General features: G+C 44.6%; 1 pseudogene; it reads right to left on the bottom strand.

The window, feature by feature from the left end:
• Window positions 1-4222: 4222 nt before the first annotated feature.
• On the bottom strand, window positions 4223-18559 carry LOC144095586 (uncharacterized; annotated as a pseudogene).
• Window positions 18560-25607: the final 7048 nt, after the last annotated feature.

Below are 25607 nucleotides of genomic sequence, written 5' to 3'. Positions count from 1 at the left end.
ACGAGAATATGGCGAGTTATTGGCAGCCTTGCTGGAGAATCTCGCCCTTCGAAGCCTTTTGAAGCTCTTGCAATACGCAAAGAAAAACCTCTTGCGTGCTTGGCAGAGGAATTTGCAGACGCACTCGTACGCGCTGATTCTGGAATAGATATATATACACCATCTGCTTCCTCCAGGTCTATCACGGACGTCCCGTTCACGCTTCGTTAGCTTCAGACTGCGCTCAGTGGCCTGCGGCGCCGGTGTTCACCAGGTCCTGACGGCATCACCAATCAAATGCTGAATAATCTGCACTTGCAACTCAGAAATGAGGTCCTCAACTTCATCAATCGAGTTTTGGAGACTGGCGATGTTCCTCCGTCATGGAAGGTGGCACATGTAGTTCCAGTGCTGAAGCCTGGCAAAGACATGACAGACCTTGCCTCGTATCGCCCTGTGTCATTGACCTCCTGTGTAGCTAAGTTGATGGAGAAGCTGGTAAATGAACGCTTTTCATCTTGAGAAAACGAAGCAGCGCGAAAAAACGGGGACGAAAAAGACACACATACGAAAGGACTTCCTGTCGTATGTGTGTCTTTTTCGTCCCCGTTTTTTCGTGCTGCTTCGTTTTCTCAAGATGAATCATTACCAACTGGCCCAAACTTCGGTGCTTTTGCATAGTAACGCTTTTCATGGTGGCTTGAGGACAGCAAGGCACTGCCATCATGTATGACAGGATTCCGCCGAGGTCTTAGTGCCCAAGATAGCGTCTTAGACTTGATCAGTCACATTGGACACCAGAGAGCTTTCGGCCTTTCCACCTTGGACATTTTTCTTGATGTTGCGAAATCTTACGACAGCGTGCTTCAGAGCTCAATTCTAAGCAGTTTGCAAGACATGAGCATACAGGGTCATATGTTAAGATTCATTTACAAGTTTATAAGTGATCGCGCGGTTCGTGTACGGTTAGGGAGTACGTTAAGCACCGAAAGGGTTCTATGACGAGGTGTGCCTCAAGGAAGTGTTCTTTCCCCCACGCTCTTTAACGCCGTAATGTCTGGCCTACCCGATTCGTTGAAAAAAAGTTGCAGGCAAGTGCGTATGTCCCTTTATGCTGACGACATCTGTATTTAGATTACTGGCTACCAACACAAGCGATTAGCCCTGATAGCTCGACAGGCGATACTTTCGGCACAAGCTTACCTTCAAGGTGTGGGGTTGTCTCTGTGAGTGGACAAATCCGGATTTATTCTGTTTCCAGGTGTAGGAAGACGTCAAATGCGGTTGAAGATAGACCTCGGTCACTCTTGCATCCGTCAATTAAACCACGCGCGTTTCCTGGGCGTTATTATTGACTCCCGTCTACAGTGGCGAAAAGCTGTAGACGCGATTGTTTCATCTATATCTTCTCGTCTCAATGTGATCCGTAGAACTGCACGTGAGCAATGAGGAAACCATCCTACTTCAATGGTCAAACTTCATGCAGCGCTGGTGGTCAGCCGGATAATGTATCAATTACCTTTAATTTCCCCCTCGGCATCACAACTTGAGCGTCTCGAAGTTGTCCACAGAAAGGGATTAAGAAGAGCCTTTGGAGTTCCCCAGGCGGCTGCGAATAAGGCTGTACTTCATGAGTCCCTATCGAAACCTCTTAGCCTTATCGCTTCTCAGAAACTATTAATGCATCTTGACCGCATAGGAGAGACGGTAGCTGGGCGATCACTTCTACAGCGGCTCTGCAAGAGATATGAGTCGAAGGCTTACTTGGCACTCAATACTCTTAGTACTTTAGGCATTAATGTCCGAAGGCAAGGGAAACGGTTGAAACCCCCCTGGTGTTTTCGGACACTCGACTGTAAGGTCACAATTCCACATTTGAGCGCAAAGCGCAGCTCTCGTTTGGCAGCAACGCGTTCGCTTGTACTGGAATACTTGGAAACAAAGTATGCCTGCCATCTTCAAATTTTCACGGAATGTTCTGTGGACAAGGTAAAACAAGCTAGCGCAGCAACTTTTTACATTCCTACTTTGGACTGTAAGTGGTCCGTACGCTGTACTGCTGTCGTATCCTCCACAACGGCTGAAAGTGTTGCTATTGAGGCGGCTCTACGGAAGTTAGGGTCTTGTCCGGCTCAACCTGTTGTCGTCCTAACTGATTCAAAATCTGCCCTTCAGAGGTTAGAGCGCGGATTCCCTACTGACGCCTTGTCTCTAAGCTCTCTGCGCTTGGTGCAGAATCTGCACAGCAGAGGCTTTACTCTACATTTCCAGTGGGTGCCCTCTCACATAGGAGTCAACGGTAAAGAGGTGGCAGACAGTCTCACCCATAAAGCTCTCTCAAGGATTCCATCAAAAAAAGTACCTCAACATGGGAAAAGTCTCTGCAGGAAAACGGTTCTCGATCCCTTCAGTACCCTGTGGGACGCATGCAACACGTTCCTGGAGAAGCAAGCTTTATTGGCAGCCAGCAGATCAATTTTGCTGCTTGGGTCACATCACACAAGGCTTTGTACTTTTTCCATTTTTTCACCCATTTCTTGGTTGAGGCCCTTCAAAAGAAAATGAATCCTGGTGAGGCACTAAAACCTTACTACATATTTTTGAGCTCAGAAAAGCGCTCCACACAACCAATCTGTGACTCATTTGTGCTCACTTTGTTAAATATGGTGAAAGCAAATATAGAATGCAGACGGGTTCTCCAGAATTCGTTGGTTAGCCGGCGTTCAATAGCATTAATCAAATCATATAGTGAGGCCGATGGGTACAGAAGCCCACCCAAGTCCCACTCTTTGCACACATCAGCTGGAAGATCCTTCGCCACAAGGCAGGCATCCCTACATGCTCGACAGTTTGTGAACAGGACACGCTTCCTGACCACGTAGCCCGCAATGTAATACACGAGGCGAGCATCGCCTTTCTTCTCTACATAGTCTGCATGGTTCACTGCGACTTCAGCAGCATCCATGGGGAGTGCATCATCTTGACTATCTTCACTTTCATTTTCGTCAAGTGCCTCATCCGCAGAAAGTAGAGATTCCAGAAGTCCTGCTGGCACACTGCCACTTGCGGGACTTCTTGATCGGCTGTAAAAGCTCAAGCACCTGCAAATGTTCAAATTACAAGTGTTTAAAATTTTGACAACATCCATTTTACAGATAAGATGATACCTGATAATAACGATGAATCGTGCATGGTGGGGTGATCATTCGCACCGCTGGCCGGCTGCACTATCCCGAACGACCACTCGAGGCAATCCTGGCTCAGGTGCGATGTCTTAAGGTACCTGAACCCAACTTTTTTAGTTAGGTAACGGAGGAGCGCCTTTGTTGAATGCACTGTAACGCGCAAACCTTCCGGTGTACTTCTGCTCAGAAAGCCGAGACCCTTTGCATGGGCTTCCCACTTGTCAAGGAACTCTAGAATTGTATCTAGTGCAGCTTCCCTACCACTGGAGGGTCGAAACAGTACAAGTTTATGCATTTTTATTTATTTGCTTATGACAGATGATATAAAGAAATACCACGCTGCAAATACCTTGATGCTTCTGTGGGAAATCTGGAACCCAGTGCCTCAATGAGCTGCGCCATCATGCGATAAAAAATCTCGTTGGTTCAAGATTGAGGTCTTTGTCCTCATTCTTCTCCTTGTAGAATTTCATCGCATGCAGTACTTTAGTGATGAATACCTGAAATGCGGAATTCACCCGAATTTTTCCAAACCCATTCTAGTATATGTGCGACCGTGTTAATTTTTGCGCAACTCGCAGGGCAACGGTGCTGCTGTCAAGTTTCCAAGTAGTAGCGACCTGATCCAAGTGCACCTGCAACATGAAGCATTTATTAGGCCAATTTTAAACCACAAAACTGCCACAATAGAGGGCAAAAACGTCTAACCCATACCCTGCCTATGAGTGTGTTGAATCTACGTTTCTTCATGGTATTCCGCACAAATTTAGCGAGATGTGGCAAATCTGACAGAAAATGGAGAAACCTCTCTTTGTGACAAGGGTGAATGACCTTGCACCTCACACCTCTGGCGCTTACATGTATGCCGATGTTATGCCACATTGCACGGTTCCATGCTGCTCCATCACCATCACAGCAGATGTAATCTACGCGAAGGCCAGCTTTCTCGCAAAATATTGTCGCCTCTAAATGATCTTAGCTAACAATGCAGCCTTGACATTTCCTTTTGATGCAAAGACACTGTAGAAGACAAAAGCAAAAAAACTTGATTAAAAGCATCACGCATCTGGTGGGTGATAGATACCTAAAATCTGGGTGAATTTTCCCACAAACGGTTGACACAAAGCAACCAGGCAATGGTCAGTTTTTGTGTATCTGTCCTGGTTAGTAAATGGCCCTAAATCGATGAAGCCGTCAATTTACACTGATGACTTCAAGTCCAGATGAGTGGAAAGTTTGATTTTATCGACTACTAAGCCGCCATACCTTTTTGTGTCATCCAGTTGATTGAACTTTTTCTTCACACAATCAAGAACCTTTTGGTTGAACCCATACGTTGCTTTGAATGACTGTAAATTCAAAAAGAGGTTCAGCAGCTTCTGCTTGGTAGTGGAGCTCACTGACACAAAGCTTTATGCACTTCTGCAGGCACACACGACTGGGGAGAGCAAAGATTTTATGGCACCTCAAGTTGTCGTTTTAATGAGGGCTCTTCGTTCTTAGAATGACGCACTCCAAAAGCCATTTTTTATTTTTGTACCCATGAAGGGACCGTCGTCTTGCAGCTTCGAAGCAGGTGCGCACAGCATTCTGCTGTTTGTTGGGAAGCTGACTGATCTAGAAAAGGAACATACGCAATTAGGCACTGTGTTGCAATAGGATGTAAATGTAAATGTAAATGTTGTACCTTTTGTTCAAGAACTGTTGATTCCATCGCAGAATTCTCTTCGTGAAGTCTCTGCAGCTCACCACGCACAACACATACCTTCTTGCTTCGGCCTCTTAAGGTACGCACAGCATGTCTCAGCCTTGTTTTTGCACAGCAAAAAGTGGCCGTGGTAGTTTATTTTTTAAGCGCCGCATGTGCATGAGTGCAGTTACTTTTATTCTTTTGCAAGCAGAGCATTGCTGGGCAGCATGAGTGGATAGCCCTGCATTAAACAAAAGTTATATTAGCCCACACAAAACAGCATTGCAACTGCTCGTTACATTAGAGCGTCTTTGCCATTAGACTCTATTTATAAACTTCAATGGTAAGAACAATATAAGTACCTTGTGACACAGATCATTCGGAGGCGTTGGCATGAAGACTATGCCCTGATAATTTTGTCAGACTCGACAGGTCAACTTGTGGAAACTTGCTTGCCCTCCCAATACCACAACAAATTCCTGGCTTCTCTGTGTAGGCAAGGGCTTCGTGGGCTTCTTCTTCTGACTGAATGTCGTGTAGAGAGTGCAAAAATCCTGACAGGAAGCTGCTGCATTTTACTACGTCTTTTTGTTTATCCAAGTCGAACAAAATAATCTTCCGAAACTGTACCGGCAGACTCGCTGCTGGCAAACCTTGCCGTTTGGAAAGAAACTGCATTTCTGTTTTCAAATGTCTGCACCGACCAGTGTTCAGATGGAACTTTAAGGTCGTAAATGAAGTGCGCGACAGATTCATCGCCAACCATTCTTACCATATCTGCTTCCATTCCACCTTCCTGCGAACATGCTGGTGTGCCATGTTCCGTGCGGATCTTCTTCGATGGAACAGTGTTCTGTCCTCTGTTTGTCCGCCTTTTTCTTTCCTTTGGCAATGTTTTTGAAATATAATTGGCCAGGTTCGGAAAAGGGGCAGGCACTGCACTCTCTTTCAATAGCGTAACGTCGCGTGGTAATGCTACCTCCTTGCCGTTCACAACGTGTTTGAACTCTCTTTGCATATACCTGCCGACAGAAAAGGAAGAGGAGAAAAATCAATGCGTGAAAGACCGCTACAATCATAACACAAACAGTAAGTTTAAAAATGTACAGCACGTCTTAAAAAGCGCTTTCAGCTTTAGGGCGTTCTTGTTACATCGGTTTTCAAAGCATTAAGATGCGTAGAAATGTTAGAACTACGTACCTTGCGTCGAAAGGCTTTTCACAAACAGCTGAGTTCTTTTGCAGAAGCTTGTCGGCCCTTGGCATGGAGCGTGCCCACTTAAAGAGCTGATCCAGGCAAGAAGGCGCACGGAAAAGAGACACTTTTTCCGAACATGATTTGTAATCCGAATATCACCCGGAAGGAAAACACCACCTCTGAGTTCTCTTTGACGTCGGCGACATTTCTGCCAGCACGCAGCACCGGTATTCAAGCAGCACACGCTGAAGATCGCACCGATATACAAAATGAAGACTGCCCAAACCACGCCGTGACAACCACCACCCTGCCGTCTCTTCCGGAATTCTGACAGCTCCATAAAGTTCCTTACTGTTAACTAGAGTGAAAGCTGGCGCCCCGCCTATCGCAGTTTGCATGAAGCTTCCTCGAAACCACCTGTACCACCATGAGCGCTCTAAGCATCATGGTGCGGAGAGCTACCGACTGCAGAACTACAAATTTTGCCCCCAAAATAATGAAAAACAAACGTTGTTAGATAATCAACAATGTCCTATAATTCAATATTCTGTCTATAAATTGTAAGAAACGAGCAGAAAATCATGTAAATGCAAAGTTTGCTCAAAATTAGCGATCGCTTGCTCTCCTTGGCCAAGCATTGCAGACCACAAAAGCGAATATTCTGTGATTAACACGCGCACTATAAAAAATGAAAAAAAAAATGCTTTTGCTTCAACATTGTAAAACGTTCTTCCACAGCATTTCGGGAAACAAAAACCTTTTATTGGTGTCGTGTGCTATTACGTTTTCACTACTATGGTTTTTGCACACTACTTTTATGTCGAAGTCGAATGCGTGCGGAGCGCGCTGTGGATAAGGAATGGGACATCTCAGTAGCGCTACTCTATGTTCCTGAAAAAAAGTGGATGTGGTTTAGCTCTGGTTAACCCAAGTTGAATTGCGAAAGCTTCGTTTTGTCTCATTCTGACGCTCTCCTAAACTCAAAGCGGTCTCTTCCGCAGTTGGAGTCATTCCGGGACGTGGCACGACTTCTGGCCGCATCTTTGTTACAACGTTTCTCGAGTCGTGCGGAGCGTTCTTTTGGCGTCTCTTGAGAGCGTTGTCTCTTCCTCGCTTCGTTCTGTCGTTCCAGATCAGGTGTCGCCAAAGTCGCGTCAGCATTGAGAGCATGCATGATACTTGTAGATGCACACAGATCAAGAGATGTTGAACGCATTCGTCCGGCTGCATAATATGCACGCCGCTTTGCTAAACGTTTTTCCCGCTCTTCATCCGTTTCTTCCGCACGCGGCCGCTTCTTAGCTGCAGCACACTGTTGCAGCTTCACCTTATACACATCATCCGACATACCGTGGAGGATTGGGTGGGACGACTGCGACGAGCCGAGTTGGGGACCCGCTTTTCCACAGCTGGTATGACGTCACACATAGGTCACGCTAAAGGTCAATGGTGGATTCTCCGGGACGACGGCCAAGAGCGGAAACCTCGAGCAGTATTGCTTTCGCAATAAATGCCTACTGTTCCGCACCTAGTACCTCATCGCCCCATGAAGCTTTGCGCGCCCATGCAGGTACAGGTGCAGCGCCGCCAGCTTTCCCTCTCGTTAATAGTAAGAAACTCTATGGACAGCTCCTTAGACCACAGCGCTCGATTTGGCCCTGGCGGCCGTAACGAGCAGGGGGCCATCCCTCTCTGTGGGCAGCGCGCCGCGTTCTTCACACCTCCCCTGCTAAACACTTTACCAAGACTTTATGGGGGCAGTGCTGCTACAAGGTCGAAATAGCGCAAGTGTTATTTCAACCCATGACGTCGAATCCGGTTTGAAGAAAATACGTCACGTCCGGCAATTTTTTTTTGTGGTTTGATCAATGTTTGAGCCGAGCCGAGCATTGCTTTCAGAATTTCAGTAGTAATTTGCCCGTTTGGCGGAAAGAGCGCGCGACCGTGTTGCACGTGAGCAGTTTGTTTTTATATTTTGGTTATGCACATCATAGAGAAACTTAGTAAAGAGCGGATCTCAGGCCGTTTCGCGGCCAATCAAACAAGGGTCTGACCACCCGCCAGGTGGCTTATGTTTGCTTCCACTCTATTGTAGGTACGAATTGCGCACAAAAGACACACACAGGAAAAAGCACGAGGGAGGCTGAAAGAGCGCAAACTATCAACTGGTGTTTATTAGATTCAGTGCCGCTTTTATAGGCAGTGTGCACACGTGCCTACGAAGAGGGGAAGGAGAGGAAAAGAAGGCAAATCAACCCTGCGCGACAATCCCGTTCAATTAGCATAGAGCATAGCATATAGCATAGCATCAGCGTTCAATTAGGAATAGAGAAGGAGCAAATTTGCCTGCTCATTGCATTGCATGCACGGGTTGTGAGCCACTGTTAAATAATACCAGAATTCTGGGCAGGAGTAATGACAAATATCCCGTGAACTTCCAGAGGCATACCACATAAAGGCAATAGGTGATAACTGTGTGAGTGGCACCTCCGTTTCATTGTACAACGCGGAAAATAATTTTTTGGGGCTGTTTTGATGGATTGTCGCGCAGGGTTGATTTGCCTTTTTTTCCACTCCTTCCCCTCTTCGTAGGCACGTGTGCACACTGCCTATAAAAGCGACACTGAATCTAATAAACACCAGTTTGCGCTCTTTCAGTCTCCCTCGTGCTTTTTCCTGTGTGTGTCTGTTGTGCGCAATTCGTACCTACAAGAGTATGCACCAACTCGCCCAACAGGAAGTTCTTCTTAGCTTCCACTGTGCTTCAAAGGTCGACTGCTTATCAGACGTCCATCGGATTGTGTCCAAGCGCTCCATTTCGATATACAATCTGGTGCTGCGCCGGTCATGTGCCGCCGGTTACGCCCACGTCACCGCGCTTTTCAACGCGTCGCGTCGTTTTTCCTGTAAGTTACTTCCTTTTGCCTGCAGGATTAATTTAGATGTTTCTTGAGCTAAGAAGATTGTAGGAAGTTGTTTTTTATGCTGCGTGAACGTATTGTGCGCGCGTAGCATATAATATGAGCCGTGAGTCATCCATTTGTTGTCTTTTCCGGAAGACCATGTGCATTACTTCTAATGCGTATTTTTAGAAAAGTCACTCGCAACATGTTGGGTTTAAAACACAGAATTTATCGATGGTTCACCCGTATCGTAACACAAACCTTTTATATGGCGTGGGTCGAGCTGTGTAATGCACATTTGAAATCGACCACGTGAAAATACCTTCCTCACAGGTGAAGCGGTCCGTTTTGATCGTGATCGAACAGATCCTAATCGGGCATCAATATGCCCAGGTATCGTTTGAGCACCGTTTAGGAATAGTTGACTGCCATCGGACCATCAGAATCAAGCTGCCTGATTGCGTTTGAGCTGCCACCAGGGGTACTTGACTGCCATCGGAGCATCGCAATCGAGCTGTCCAATTGCGTTCGAAAGCTACTGTGTGCTTTTTAGGTGTCATGGAGTGCTAGGATTCGCACAGCAAAAGAGAGAAGCCTAAAATATAAACAAAAAAGGGTGTTTCAGACTGAAGTACAACAAATGCTAAAAGGTTTCTCATATATGTGGCAATACCGTCGACATGATGTATTTCAGAGAATTTCAGGTGATTGGCATTGGTAGGTACGTTTTTCAGCCATAATACCAAAATGAAATGTTTTTTTTTCTGAAAAAAGTAATATAGTAAAATACAAGGACTATTTTCTGCCAATTGGCACATTTTGTTGGTTGTTTCGGACCTACTTGGTGACATCTGTTGCACTAGGCTTGTTATTACTCCCGATCCTTGGATCGCTATATCAGCGATCATTTTAAATCGCGATCGAAAGCCGGATCCCGGTAGAGGCCTCGATCACAATCGAAAGTGCCCACGTGAAAGGGTATAAGAAAATCGTTGCGGATACTATTATGTACGCAATCATTACGACAGTGTGCGATCACTGAAAAAATGAAAGCTTATCATTGGCCCGTACCGTATATAGGTACGGTCTAGGAAGAAAACCATAGAGAGAACCATAGACAACAGTCAGTGCTTTATAGACGCAAAATCACTTTTCGTCAGCTCGCTTCCGCAAGAGATTGAAGATAAATAGAATTTTTCATGAACGATATATTAACATTCTTGCCTACCAGCGTATTATAAATAACTGTCATCAGCGAGTTTATTTTTATTTTCTATCTTTTTTTGCTGCAATATATTTCTCTTTGCTTTTGATGACTCCAATAATCTTTACAGTCTGTACACAACCCTACACTAATATGTCAAGGAGCGGGTTAAATTACGGGAGCTACTGCTGCGTTTCGTGGTGCGGGAAACACAGGCGAAGACAAAGGAAGCAGGGACGAAGTTCTTTCGCATTCCACGTAACAGCAGATGATGGACGCCTTTTCCGTGTACTGTAAATAAAATATAAAACAGCGCTGCAAATCTATTGTTAGAACCGGCTTATGCGCATGTTTTTTTTTTGGTCAGCCAGTGAAGCGAATGATTACATGTTATACTGCGCCATAATTGTATCAGGTCGAAGGCTTCGATCGAATTTGCCAAGAGGGCCGACAAGTTAGACAAGTCGCAGACCCAGCCGCACGCCACGTACCGCATCTGCGAGGACTATTTCACCGCATATGACTACATGGACCCCGGAATGACTTCGCTGAAGAAGGCGGGCATTCCTACTGTTCAGCCCACAAGATACTGGGGTTGTCAGCTCGCTCAATTTAATTTTCAGTGTGCGCTTGTCGTGTCGCGGAATTCTAAATATGCAATTTCTTAGAAATACAGGAGAAGAATTCACATGCTCAGAAGTGCAAAAAGATGAGAACTGCGGCCTAAACAAACAGCATCAGTATTTCACTATTCTCAAATCTATCATATTCCGGGTAGGTATTTTGGAAGCTTGCGAGTTCCTTCTGAAGCAGCTTTCGCATTTTTACAACTGGAGACTCGATTCCTTTCTGTAGTTGAAGAAACATCCCATGTGCACCACGTCTGTGGCACACTGTATGAGCTCATAGCAAAAGTTTGCGATTTCCTTTTTGCTCCCTGCAGTGCCGTGAAAGGTTTCTGAGGATGTTCTGCAGAATTCGCTTTTTCTGGCTTGTACGCTTCAGCAATAGAAACTTAGCATTCGCTTCAAGAAATAAGTGTCTTGCAGACAGCTGGACAAATTTAAAGCCTGATGTCTCATTGTTTCTCATCGCTGCCAATAGAACACAGGGTTCGCTTACGTATATCCATCGCTATGTTCATTATTGCGATGATCATTCATTACAACTTTCCTTTCCTTTGCTAGGTTCGATAATTAGTAAAGATATGGGCTTAATTCTGTACATGTAGGACAATGCGTGTAGAAAGTTGCATTTTTTTATTGTTCTCGAAGGCAACTGCGTCGTTTTTGAAGGGACGATTTACGTTGTTGTTTGCCATTTGTCCATACTCGTCTTGTTTTAGAACAAGAGCTTACATCTGAAATGTCGACTTTTTTGTGTGGTGTTTACATCTTGACCAAACAAATCGCAATAATCGCCTTTAACGAAGAATGCAAGCTTACGGTTGTGTTACTATGATGTATTGAATATGTTGTGCTTGTATTTCTCAACAGCCTATGAATCTGTGCCTATCGCTCAAAGCTGCTGATGTGCAGGAATCGAGCGCGCTAACGTACCTTTTTAACACGTTACTTGTGTCTAGCCGTTGACAACTCCTGTTCTGTTGTTCCCACGGATGATGTTTTAGATGACAAGCCCGCAGAGCATATGTGCAATGTTTTCGTTTGTGACTTGGTGCCAACCGCTTTCCCATAACTTCTTTCCTGTTGCTTGTGTATTCTGATGTATTTTATAAAATAAGTGTGATCCAGCATTTTTTCTGTAGAGTTAAAATTGTAAGCAAGAAAAAATAAACTCTTTTTGTGAAAACACTCCCTTGTATGTCTGCAACTTAAAGACGCGGCTTAATGACGGCACAAAATTAAAGTAAGAACAACTCTGATTGCATTATTCGAACCTGGATGAGATGATTCAGCTTGCGTACATTCAAGCTAGGTGGTATTTCGAGTAATGGTCTGCGATCCTCTGCGATCCGAGAGTTTATTAGGTCTATATGTATGACATGAGTGGAAATGAAATATAAAGCCCTTGTGGTTCACTTGGCGACGTGGTTGAATATTTTAATAGCCAAAGGAAAACCAGAATCGAAAGCATTGCTATCGAAACCGAAACTGAAACAGAGCTGTAGCACACGCCTCAAATCTCGGAGGACAAAATTAGCGGTCTGACGACCCGCTCGTGGTGCTGGCGGCATTGTAATAGCTGAGCCGCAGGGCCCTACGGGAGCCTCCGCTCTTTACGAAGAATCTTTCTCTATATGCACGTACTGAGTGATTGCCTGTTATCTGACACTCGGCATTCCGTTGACAACTTCCTTGCGCCCGAATAATTTGTGTTCGCAGATAACCCAGGACAAGCACTGAGACCGCTTGCCCGACAGTGGACCCAAAGGCCCGGAGAGAAAGACTCATCTGTTTTATCGTAAGTTCTGCTCCAATGTTCTGTGCACATCTAAGGAAAAGAGCATGTGCTGAGCGTGTTTTTATATCTTTTGTCAACCCAGCCCAAAGTAACTCATGGCCATGTAAAACACATATAATTACCAGCTTTTGCGTGCTCCCGAAGAAAGGCGGGAAACTTATGACAGCAGTCCAGTTGAAACAAGACAGGTTTTTCGTCAGTTGAACTAGCCGTTTGTGCGATGAGTTTTGTACGCGGTCCGATTTTTTGTGGCCCCGCGGCTGGGAACGTCTTTAGAGTGTGGGCTTAATGCTGCCTTTTAAAATTGTGTGCTGCTTTTACAATTAGCTTTCTAAAAGAGTAGCAAAAATTGCGGCGAGATAAGTGATTACGCTTTGGTGTCTGCAGAGCGAAACAAAATCTTGTTTTAAATTCATATTTATTTCGGAAAACAGCACATAAAAAACTGACAGGCAGTTTTCTGGTATGCACGGACCCTCCCGTATATCCCTTACAAAAATCCATGTTGACTTTGTGTTGAAATTCCAGCAACCCATCTCAACACACACTGTTGAAATTGTGTTGAAAAGGTGGAGAGTTTTGGGTGATTCAGTGTTGACCGCATGTTGAGCCCATGTTGAAAATTGGCACATGAGTTTCTGTTGTGCATGTGTTGAAATATTTCAACCCTAACTTCTGTTGATTTTCTGTTGAAGCGATGTTAAAAAGCTAAAAGTTGATTATCTGTTGAATTTCGACCAATAAACAGCAAAAAATGTGTACGATCATAAGTTAGCCAGCAGCTAACTTGGCACGTGGCGGCCAGCCAAAGAATGAGGCGCGATGAGCAACGGCAGAGATATGATTTAATGGCAGTTAGGCACGAGCACCATGCCACTGCCAGCCTCGTCGTCTTTGTAACACTATCTGGGGCCATGAGCGATTGTTCCGGATCATTGAAGAGTACAAAATGGTGATGAGCTTGAGGGGTGAAAGTAATGCCACAATGAATAAGCTGGGCGAATGATTCCTGGTCCAGAAAACTTCCAGGCCGCAGTACAGTGCATACTGTACAGCGATCACTACTACCTCGTGCCTTTCTAGCTATCGGCAGCCAGGACCTACAGTCAGAGCTGGTGGCAGGCAGGTACACCTCCCCAATGCAATGCTTCATCTCCTACTATGGACCATAGAAATCAACTTGTCCTTCTAAATTTACTACCACCTGGCAGATAAGCACAAGCTTGCCTGACTCATCCCCATTTCCATGAGTTTTGTACAGCTTAAAGCTGTAGTATGTACGTCATGTTAATTTAGCTGTGTCATATCACAATTCACCTCCAGACAGGCTAGTGCACTTTCTAGGAGATGAAGCCAGTGTGTACCTTGGATAAAGTGGGCATGCATTAGTAATTTTTTTGTGCACAGCTGGTTTGAACTATTTTGGATGAAGCAACCATTTTACTGCATCACACACATTCAACTCGCAAATCTTTCAAGAAGTGATATTTCAGATATCTGCTTAGCTTAGAGACGAGTAGTTCTGTCAGGTGTAGATTATGAGCATATTCTGCGCGTTGTTACTGACCAACAACAAATATAGTTGGATATTCATTTTCTAACAGAAGGCAGGAAATAATAGTTGAACTCATTTCAGTTTATTTTAGTTCCCGTGCAAGGAGTGCTGCCAGGCTGTTTTTTAAATACGCCACATTGACTCCAGGAAAATGGTCACACGTGTACCCTGCAAAGATATAAAACAAATCACAATTACAGTGTGCTACATATCAACTGAAACACAAAGTCAATATTATTTGTGTGCACTGCCCTTGATCACTTCATGATACTGGTATGGTATATAGGGTTTACCATCCCAGAACAACACAAGGCTATAAGGGGCGCCGCAGTGGAAGGCTCCAGATTTGAACCACATGGCGTTCTGTGCACTGAAATATGGCCGCCGAGTGCATAACCACTGAGCCACTGCACTGGGGCATGCATGAAATTACATGTGCCGTCAAGAATGAGTCAATATGCCTGTCACTGCTTGCATGATATCAACTGAAACTATTGCCACAACTAGCTGCCTCAACTCGGTGAACATTACCATAATATGCTCACTTTCTCCTTGTACATGAAACAGAAGAGAGTACACTAAAGCATCGGGTTACACACAGAATGTGCACTTCAATACTGTCCGTCTTGAACAGTTTCAGCAATATTAATTGTTCAGGAAAAGTAAAAGAAAATTCGACATCCACAACCACTCAGAAACAGTAACTGCAAAAAAAATAAACTACAATGTCGGGCAGGCTGGGTTATACTAAGATAAATGCTAAGTACACAAAAGCAGCAAAAGCAATTAAACTGCACAAGCAGATAAAACTACCTTCCTAAAGAACCACTGCCATGCTACTTGTGCATTAATTACAGTTGTGTATAGAACATTCAATTTTATAGCTCTGATTTCCATGGCACTCCACAAAGAAAGCATGTCAGCACACATGTTTTACTCTGCTTCAAACAAAACAGTCTGCTAAAGAGTCCTATTATTCATACAGTAGCCTGTTTTGGCCTATGGTAACCTTCATAGTGGTAAGGCAGATCTCGCATACCTCACCCAACTGAATGTGCCCATTCTTGCTTCAGCTATTTGCACCAGAAATGAGTCATGAGGACCGAGCTTACAGAACGCTAAATTTCATGAACGCACAGTTTATCTTGTGCCTCCTTAGCAAGTAATAAAGTGCAGTAACCGACGAGTAATTCGGAGTTCGATGAGGCACTGTCAGTTACCCCATAGAAGCGCATACGTATTCACGACGGATATTTTGGACTTTCAAAGTCCGAAAGTTTGATTTTTCAGACTAATTTCTGTCGCCTGCGGGCCAAAATCGGCCATCTTATTGGCTTTTTGCTGGCGCAAAAGGCGCCATCTTGGATTGAGGTGGATTTACTCTGCAGTTGGATTGGCTTGAAATACTTTTGGTACCTCATTTTTGCCAGTAGAGGTCCCTGCGATCACTGACACTTCGAGGTGGCAGTCGGATAGTCATCGCCGTCTATTTGCTTTTGTTGCCAAAATTCTCGGGGGCAGTTATCGCTTGTCTCATACGTTAAAAATTAAAAACTGGTTGTTGGGGGAAGGAAGTGGCGCAATATCTGTCTCACACCTCGGTGGACACCTGAACCGTGCATTAAGAGAAGGGATAAAGAAGGGACTAAGAGAACAATGAGGTGCCATAGTGGAGGGCTCCGGAGTAATTTCGACTACCTGGGGATCTTTAAACCTGCACTGACATCGCACAGCACAGGGGCGCCTGTGCATTTCGCCTCCATTGAAATGCGGCCGCTGCGGTCGGGTACGAACCCGGGGAATCGGGATTAGTAGCCGAGCTCCCTAACCACTGAGCCACCACAGCGGGTCTCATACAGTCATTCGCCGTTTCGTCACTTGGATTTCTCCGACCGTGTCGACAGAGTGACGCTCCGTCTTCATGAAGTTACATCCATTCGGCATTCTGTGATTGCTTTGAACGAAAAGTGCCTAGTCTTTGAGTGTGTTTGACAAGCGGTGTAGTGCACACTTGGGTTGTGGATAACATGGCCCCGCCAGGTCCGTCAAGGAAGCGCGGGAAGTATTAAGCTAAACGCCGTGACCTTGCTGTCTAGCGTAGACAGTGAAAGCACAACTTTGGCACATATCGTCGGCAGCAAGAGAAATTTTCCGCTTAACTTCTCTTTCGCTGCGAAACACTGCCACCGAGTCGCACTCATGACGCCAAAACAAAGCAGGGAAATAGTGCAAACTGGGGTGCAGTACATGAAAGAGTGCCCGACACTAGGCTCAACAACACTGGCTGAAGAAAACGTGGCCAATGGCGGGGGAAGAATAAACAGACTATGAATGTGGATTCCGCTACACGTTTCGTTGGCCCCTCGTCGACTTCACAAGCGTTGACGACAATGAGAATGGCAGACTACACGTGGAAGGCCGCCATCGCGCACTGCTGTGAAGCTGATCCCCCCAAAAGAAAAAAATAGCAGGTAACTCGCACCCTCACTTATTAAAGGCGTTTTTTCAAATTTCGGTGCAGGTTATACGCGAGCAAATGCGGCACGTGCCAGCAATTTCTCATGGTGCAGCGTCTGTTTTTAAGGTATGCATTGGGTGACTGATAAAATATGTCAGCCTATTTGCCCACACACTTCTGCCAGCCACGCAAACATCCCCACTCATGTGGTCCCTCCACCTTCGCACATGACTGCACATGCCAGGTTTGGTGTTTTCAGCATACCATGTGGGCTAAGATATCTGCCAGCACACATTTCTGGTAGAAATATTATAATAAACCATGAGAAATGTTAGCACAAGGCAGTTTGCGGTCTGTGGACCTTGTAGTCTTCACCTATGGAAAAGTTTATGTAGACAGAAAAGGGGGGTGCCAAGTGCCATAATATGGCACAAAAGCAGTGCTGTCGCCATGGGCGCAACCAATACACACACACTTGCAAGTGCTGTCGTGATGTGGAATGTTATGTTAATCTGGCGCTAGAAAAATTAGCCTTCTAGGCTGAAGCCATGACAGTACAGCCCATAAAAGAAGTGCACCAAATTTCTGAGCAGCGAGGCAGTGGAGTGTTGGAAGGGACTGCTCTAAAGTCTTGCAAGCAGCCGGGTCTCTCTCATAACTTAAAACTCAAACTTAACTACATGGCCTATACTTTTCCTTCTTCAATGATTTGCTATAGTTTGGCCCTTAATTTTTAAGCAAGCAAGCAGAGAAGAGATGGAACACTCACCTATCACAGCAGACAGCCTAACAGGGTCTAGGGCCTCCTTCTCAGGAAGGCCCTTTTGCACGTTATTTTTCATCCCATAGAGGGACTTTCCCCTCAACTCCTCCTCGTGAACACATTCCGAAGGAGCGCCCTGGCGAATTTCCCAGGGCTGCTTTGACACTTCCGCTCCAACATTTGAAGAATGGTGCGGTCAACCAGTACACCATTCCCAATGTCAACCTGCAAACAGCACAGCAATCAAAGATAAAGGCAAGCAAGCGAATTAAGCTGTTTCAATGGAAATGCTAGATTGCCCATTATCCTCTGTGCAGTTGGGATGTCAGCAGTTGTTTAATGCGAGGAAATTACTTAACTGTACTGCAACTGCAAAAATTTTTCGAAAGAGATCCTGCATTAATGGGTTCAATGCGAATTGTAGTGCTGTAATAGCCTAGCGACCAGATGAAGTGCCTGCAAGGAAAGCATGGGCTCTTTCACGTTACCTGAGCATATTGCACTGTATGACCATCTACTTCAGGGGTCCTCAAATTGGATCTATGGTACACCGAGGTATGATGGAGGGCTTTTTGGGGTTTCCTGAGCATCTATGTACATGCATGCCTCTACAATAACCTTTTCAATTGCCGATTTTTTTAGGACTGATCACACTGCAACTGATTAGTGCACAGCCTGTCATAACTTAATTTGGTCATTTCTTCGATACGTGTTTCATAACCTGTTCGTGCTCAGCACTTCGCGGCAAAGATTTGAGGAATTTATGGTTGTAGACGGCTCAGTTGGTATACTAAGGCACCAAAGCATGTCTGATTTAGCATTTCGTCTCCATGCCTTGAGGAAGCAACAAGGATGATTGCACGTGGCTGGCTAAGCGAAAATCATGCATGTGCTACCGATCACCCGCAGTGTCCTCTTTCTGGCGATTCTCCCTTTCACTGTCCGGTGGGGCGACGGTCTGCAGACATGCAGATATACATTTTAGGACATGCCTCTAATGTGCTCATGCATGAATTCAAGAAGCCGTGATAACTTCTCTATCGAATGCAAGAGAAAATTTCAAACGCAGAAGAGTACCTCACTTGTATATTCAAGAGTATGTGCAACGAACATATTTTAGCTCACAAACCTTTGCACATGCCACAACAGGTTGATCTGGCTCCTTTTTGGACTCCAGCATCCTCTCCAGCCGTTTCACCATTTTGGCTGGCACTGCAATGGACAGGGAAAGAAAATTGTTAGCATTCTATTAAAACAGGAAGAATGTGAGCACACCACTCAAGGCCCAGGCAGCAACACGCAAGTAAGTAGTCTATTTTCCAGTTGTAAACAAAACACACCTATAAACATCTACCATTATAAAAAGTATGGAATCAGTTAAAAGGGCCTGAAATGAATTCGATGAGCTTATTCTAGTGCAACATATCTGCAGAGATGGTCTTTGTAAGCATTCAATTCATATTTGAAAGCTGTGCATGAACCCTATAATTTGAAATAATTTTTAAATCTCTGCTCGCAGTACCTCGCAATCGATTAAGGAGACACACCTCATCGTGCGTTCCCCACCCCAATGACATTAGTGGGGCAGAGGCGGTGAGGCGTGTCTCCGTAACCGGTTGCAAGCTACTGCGAGCAGATTTTTTAAAAATTATTTCCAAATGATAGGGTCCATGCAGAGCTTCCAAATATGACTCGAATGCCCACAAAGACCACCTCTACAAATCTGGTCCACTAGAATGAGCCCATCAAAATGATATCAGGGGCCCTTTAAAACAAAAACACCGGTTTCTGGGCATGTTAAGGGTAGCCAATGCCTGTTTCGCAGTGCAGGCTTCGTACATTTTCCTTTCCAAAATACACAAATATTCAAGAGGCATTCCTATCGCTGGCCTATATTTTAAATTTACATGAATAAAAATACTGCCACAAGGTTTCGTTTCCTCCTTCAAAAAGCGCAAGGGGCCTAGCATCTAAGCTGTAGCAGCCGCATAAATTATAGGAAAGTTTATTATCATCTGTAGTGAATATTGCTCGGCAATGTGTGGAACCAAAGGGTTATAGCTACTTAGAATAAAGCTGGAATTCAACCTAGTTCATGTACAAAATGATGAGTCATCTCAGTGGAGTGTACTGTATCAAGGCTCTCTCAAAGATTCTCCAGAAACTGGGTGTTAGGTTGAACACTATCTGTCATCTATACAACTGGCTGACAAACACATTTTTTAAAAATGAAGAAACATCTCCAAGTGCAAAGCCTATCCACAAGCTATCAACTGAAGAACTTTTTGCAAACATTTTCACACAGTTCATATGATGGGCCTTGCTTGAGTCCATGAGATGCCCTAGAGTATATTGCGCATAAATAAAATCTCAAATTGCAAGATATGTCCGAGATGTCGCTCTGCTTAAAAACAAACACAGACGTCTTACATTAAAAATGAATATTGCATTGTTAACCAGCCTGATTAAAACACTCATATCTGAAATGAACACCAAGAAAGAGATTGTTATGACTTGTGCTTACCAGCAAGGAGAAGGAAAAGGAAAGACATGGAAGGTTAATCAGAACAAACCATTTTGCTGTGCTGCACTGTGAGAAAGGAGTGTCGGGGCAATGGTGAAGCAGAAAAAGAAGCAAGAGGAAAATGAAATCAGTAAACAATGTCAGCACAGACATAAGTTTGAAAACTCAGGCAGGCAAATATTTTCGTTAAGCAATAGATATGGCAATACTAACATTGCCCAACGGTGCGTGCTTATAAAGAGACCATCTTGATCTAAAAGTGTTGACAGTTAAAGGCAAAGAATAAACAGTGCTGTAGAAGAGGAAACATTACACCCGCTGAGCACGAACACAGTACAAATGTATGCTTCGGGCATGAACAGTTGTATCTGTGAAGTGGTGATCAAGAACCAGCAGACTGCACACAGTTATGCTAAGTATTCAGACGTGTATGACGTAATGCCTCCAAGCACAAAATGCACGCACTTAATGATTTATTGCAAGAACAGGTTTCATGCCAAAACTAAAATTTCAAGTGCAAGGAATGTGAAGCCATCCCAGAATTCTCACCAGCTATTTTCTCGGCAGCTTCCAGCTGGCTCTTCAAACTTTGATTTTCATTTCTCAGGCAGGAAATCTCCTCCTGCTGCTCCTTAAGCTGCTGTGCAGCTGATCTACAGCATGGGTGTTCCTGAAGAAGTGGCATGACAATTATTGAAATGTAAAAATTTTTAAAAATTGAAGCATATCCTTGTGCAGTTTCAACCACTTCTGGCTGTAGTATACATGCCAGATGTCTTCAGTATTAAAAAAAAAAGGTTTGGTTTTTGTAATGATTGCAGTAGTTTACTGCATGACCACTTAAAAATGAATAGCACGCACTTCAGCTGTTCTAATGTCCACATGATATGCGCTACTAGCAAGGGCTACACATTTCTAACACAATGAAACATCCAGCACTGAAAAGTATGAGTATTTCAGATTGCATTTCATTACTGAGGTAGAAAAACTGAATCCACAAGAAAAAAACAACCACTATCAAGGACACAGGCGAATATGAACAATCTGCTTACCTGTGCACTCGTCACAAATAAACAAGCACCATGTGCAAAAAAACTACCTTTATAGTTTAGAAGCCACTTTATTGCTGTTGCATATTCTCATCAAGTACGACATGCATTAAATGAAAAACACTAACTTCAACCAAGACACCAATGGATTAACATAATGCACCATCCGTTAGTTCATAATATGAACAGCCAGAAGTAATTAGCGCTTCAGGTTTGCCCCTGATTTGGTTTGAGAAGAAAAGAGGAGCACACACTGTGCAATTTGTAGGCAAAGGCATGCTTTGGCAGTGGGAAACCTAAAGTTCAGCCATGTTTGTGCACACATATGGAACCACCCCTTGACTCCACCAAAACAAAGGGCAAATATACCAACCAAAATGTAAGGACTATTTCAGCCATTTGACTGGCACTCTTAGAGGTTGTGACCCCTGGCAGCACCCATTACCGGTTAATAGAATGGCAGCAAATAACTTGCGAGTCCATGCTTAGTGACAGTTTTCTTGTTGATTATTAAGCAATTCAGTCATATGTAATGTGAAACTGAAAAAGAACAAATTGATTTGGTTTACTTTGGAGGTACTGCGTACCCAGCCCTTATTTTTCATCAAATGGGAGTTTAAGGATGAAGCGAAAACCTGCTAGTGGTTTTATGCCATAATACAATACAACTGCCATCTACTCTGCCAGGGTGGCTCGGTAGTTATGGTGCTCGGCTCCTAACCCTAAAGACTAGATATACCGTATGACCTCTCCCACTGCGATTCTACGCTGTTTGTCACCAGTGGCTCAGAGTTGCATTTACAAATGCCTATTCAGACCTCATCACAATGGCAGACTCTCCTGAACGTGAGAACTACGGGTTTGATGAGCGGATCGGGCACCTACTTAGCGACTGCCTACGGTTTGAGTGTGAGTGCACCCTCCCGACCACTTGGACCCTTGTCCTCCACCCCCATAAGCAAGGTTTGTAGTGCACTGCACCTAACATTAATATAAGAGGAAAGCAGTGAAGGCGGTTTTGAAATTTTTAAAGCTCTCACAGTTGAGTTTCTGGCTATAAACTATGCATCTACTACAGTCAGATACAGCTCAAGAAAGAAGTGGCAAAATGCCCCAAAGGAGAACCTTCATTCATTGGCATCAACCGATCATTATGCTATTATGGTTAATCCATGGCTAATTGCAGTCAATCAACCTCTAGCTCTCAATCCCCAGCAGGCGCAGAGCAACTAACCAAGGCGGCACTCTGAACAACAATGCAGTGGAGAGTCCTAACAATCGCTCGATCCAGACAGGCTGCCATTGGAAACTAAACCTGGCAACATGTAACGCAAAAACCTTAAGAGTGAGGCTAGCCTGGCAATGTTAGAAGAATTTCCAGGTATTGGATGTCTAGGGTTTAGTGATGTTAGGAGGGCAGATGAAGCATATAAAATGTTAACGGGTGACACCGTACTATGTTGCTGATTAATGTCAAGGAGAGAGCTAGATGTGACATCCCTGGAAACAAAAAGGAATTCTGCAGCCTTAATGAGATGTTGGCAACTATTGTAATTGAGCTTAACGAGAAGGTTGTACCGCCATAAGCATGCTTAATATGAACGCTCGGCAGCATGGCTTGGGCTGGCTTGGACTGATGTCAGCGCTGCGACGCGTCACAATTTTGGTACGGCAGGCAGGTCATGAATGACGCCACATGGAGGTCGGCCAGTGGTAGGTTTGTATAGACGAGCGACATGTATACGATTGTCTGAAGTGGCAGTGCTCGACATGCTGTACTATAAGGACGCTTGATGACATCACCCTTTTCACTTGCTATCTGTGAATTTCGATACCACCTGCAAGTACACATACAACCCATAAGCTTTTAGTGCAAAAGCAATTTTGCTCACTAACATCAACCAGGCATTTTGTGATCATTGGATCTCGTGCAGTTTCCTAGCAATAGCGATGATACATCAGGTAAGTTAAAAAGAAATCAAGATAACATCCACCACTGGGAGTCGAACCCGCGGCGAGGTGAACTGATCAGATTTGCAGGCCGCTGCGCGAGAACACTAGGCTATCACCGCAGCCAAACACACCTCGTGTTAAACTGCAGAACACAGTTATGCCGTGAATTGCACATCTCCAGTGCAAATAGGCTTATAGGGGTTTAACGTCCCAAAGCAACTCAGGCTATGAGAGACGCCGTAGTGAAGGGCTCCGGAAATTTCGACCACCTGGGGTTCTTTAACGTGCACTGACATCGCACAGTACACGGGCCTCTAGCATTTCGCCTCCACCGAAATTTGACCGCCGCGGACGAGATCGAACCCGCGTCTTTCAGGCCGGCAGCCGAGCGCCATAACCACTAAGCCACCGCGGCGGCGGTTGCAGTGCAAACAGATCAGACAAGCTTAACAGGAGTGTAATATTGTCCCCAGATGTGTCGACGGCCCAGCAAAGCAAAATCATGACCTCTACTCAGTTTTACTGTGTTAAAGAGACTATGGGACTATGCAATGAATAATAAGTCACTTGTAAATGTTTTCAATGCTTAGAAATGATGCTAAGAAGCATTCACACCAAGTATGAGTCTTCGAAACTGAACCGGCAATTTATCATGAATTTTTAAAAACCGCGTTTTTTTAAATTTGCGGGCTGATTGGTGTCCTCGTAGTGACCGATTTTTAAACTTATATCGTGAAAAAAGACGTCACTGTACCCAAGACGTCGCCAGGCCACCACACGCTCTCATTCGCTGGAGCCACGGCAGCCACGAAGTCACAGGCACTCTTCCGGTAGCCGTGAAAATCGTCTGCTCGTGCCACCACACGACTCTCTCGGGCAAGCGCGAGCCAGGGCATTGCCTTCGCGCATATGGTTTCAATTTTCCTCTGCCGCCTCCTTCTGTATGGAGTTCCCGAGCCACTCGCAGTGGCTCGCCGAGTCGCTACTGTCGTCACTGGCGTTCAGTCGGTATGGCGTGAACGCATAGGGCTTGATGCCCATCGCGGCCGTAAGAGCGAGCAGTCGCGCCTTGAGGTTCCGATCGATTACTGCTAACTACAACAGACGACAAGCAAAGAAACCCGACTCGCGCCGCAATCACGCCGCCGACGCTGCTGCTGGGGTGCTAGGAGCGACGCATCCACTTTTTTTAAAGTACAATATGCTGAGGGCAGACAAGGTATACTACTTTAAGTTGCTACAATGGATACATAAAAATCGCTTGTATGTCACATCCACAGACAGAATAAACTTGTACGCTATCAGAGATCCGAAAATAGAGATGCCGAGGATAAGGACAAATTATGGTCGTCAAGCACTTTCTTTTCAAGTTATCAGAATTCTCAATAGAAGAGATATAAATATTAATTACAGTAAACCCTTCTCCACTTTCAAAAACGAATGTAAGGGAGCTCTTCTCTGCAGCGATGTCACCTATAGCAATCGCTAAAATTTCTTATGCGAGCAAGTTGTGGTCTATTTTTTTCTTTTTTTTACTGATTCTGTGTTCGCCTCTCTGTACTCTTTTTTTGTGTTTATATGTACATAATGTCATGTTTTTCAGTAGGCTAGAACAAGCCTTAAGTAGAACTTTGTTATTTGATGTAGTGTTTCATGTATGTCTTGGTCCTTGTTTCTTATTTATATACTCATCGTACATTTATTATGCAAATGTTTTGTCACGCGCTTCTGTCTGTTTTGCTGAGTGTGTATGTATTTTCCTCTGTATGTATTTTCTTCCGTATGTATTTTCCTCTGTATAACGCTTACATCTGGCCTACTTTTTTTTACCGGCCCGCCGGACTGTTATAATTTGTAATTTGTATGTTTGTTTGTCATGTAGTAGGGGGCTGAGGCCCTGTCAGGCAACATTGTGCCTTTAGCCTCAGCCCCTTCTTAGGCAAACGTCTAAGCAACAAATAAAAAGAAAGAAAAGAAAGAACCGGAAGTTGCAAAAGGAACGTCAGCGGATGACGTATTCATGGGCGGGGCCCAGTCCCAGAGCTGTTTTCTTTATTTTTGTCTGGTGCCCCACGTGTACGAGTTGAGGGGGGAGAGGAGGAGCGTAATTTTATATCGTCTATATCTTCGGTGTTATTGATGCTAGCTTAAAAATACTTGCATTGGGGTGACGAGTGATGAAATGCCTATCTCTCGTCTGCTTTATGTAATCTCAATTATTTATTGCATAGTCCCTTGAAAACCCTACACATTTTATTGCATATGCTTTGAAATTATTTATTTTCCTGCTGTCTTGCAGGCTAGAAAATGGCAGGCTTTGCACAATGTTTGCTAGGCTAGGGGAATCACACCCATTACAGAAAATTAAAAATTGATTTCTTGGGGAAAGGAAATGGCCCAGTGTCTGTCTCACAAATATCAGCAGACACCTGAACAGGACACCTGAACCCTGCCATCAGGGAAGGGATAAAGGAGGGACTAAAAGAAGAAAGGAAGAAACAGGTACCGTAGTGGAGCCTTTAGTCCATTGCAGGTTTTTGTTCAATAATATGATACTTATACAAGTGGTAATGCTAGGGTTGAGGTCCATCATATTTTGAACTTTCTACATGCTGAATGGAAAGAATGGTACCCAAATATTAAGGAACCGCGCTGAGTGCGAAAAGGAAACTGCGGATAACCTAGAACATCGCGGAAACGACACTGCAGATTTGGAGACTCCA

Source organism: Amblyomma americanum, chromosome 6 (assembly GCF_052857255.1).
Source record: "Amblyomma americanum isolate KBUSLIRL-KWMA chromosome 6, ASM5285725v1, whole genome shotgun sequence".
Classification (NCBI taxonomy): Eukaryota; Metazoa; Arthropoda; class Arachnida; order Ixodida; family Ixodidae; genus Amblyomma; species Amblyomma americanum.
The sequence above is the reverse complement of the archived record's forward strand: the minus strand, read 5'-3'. Positions and strand labels throughout refer to the sequence as shown.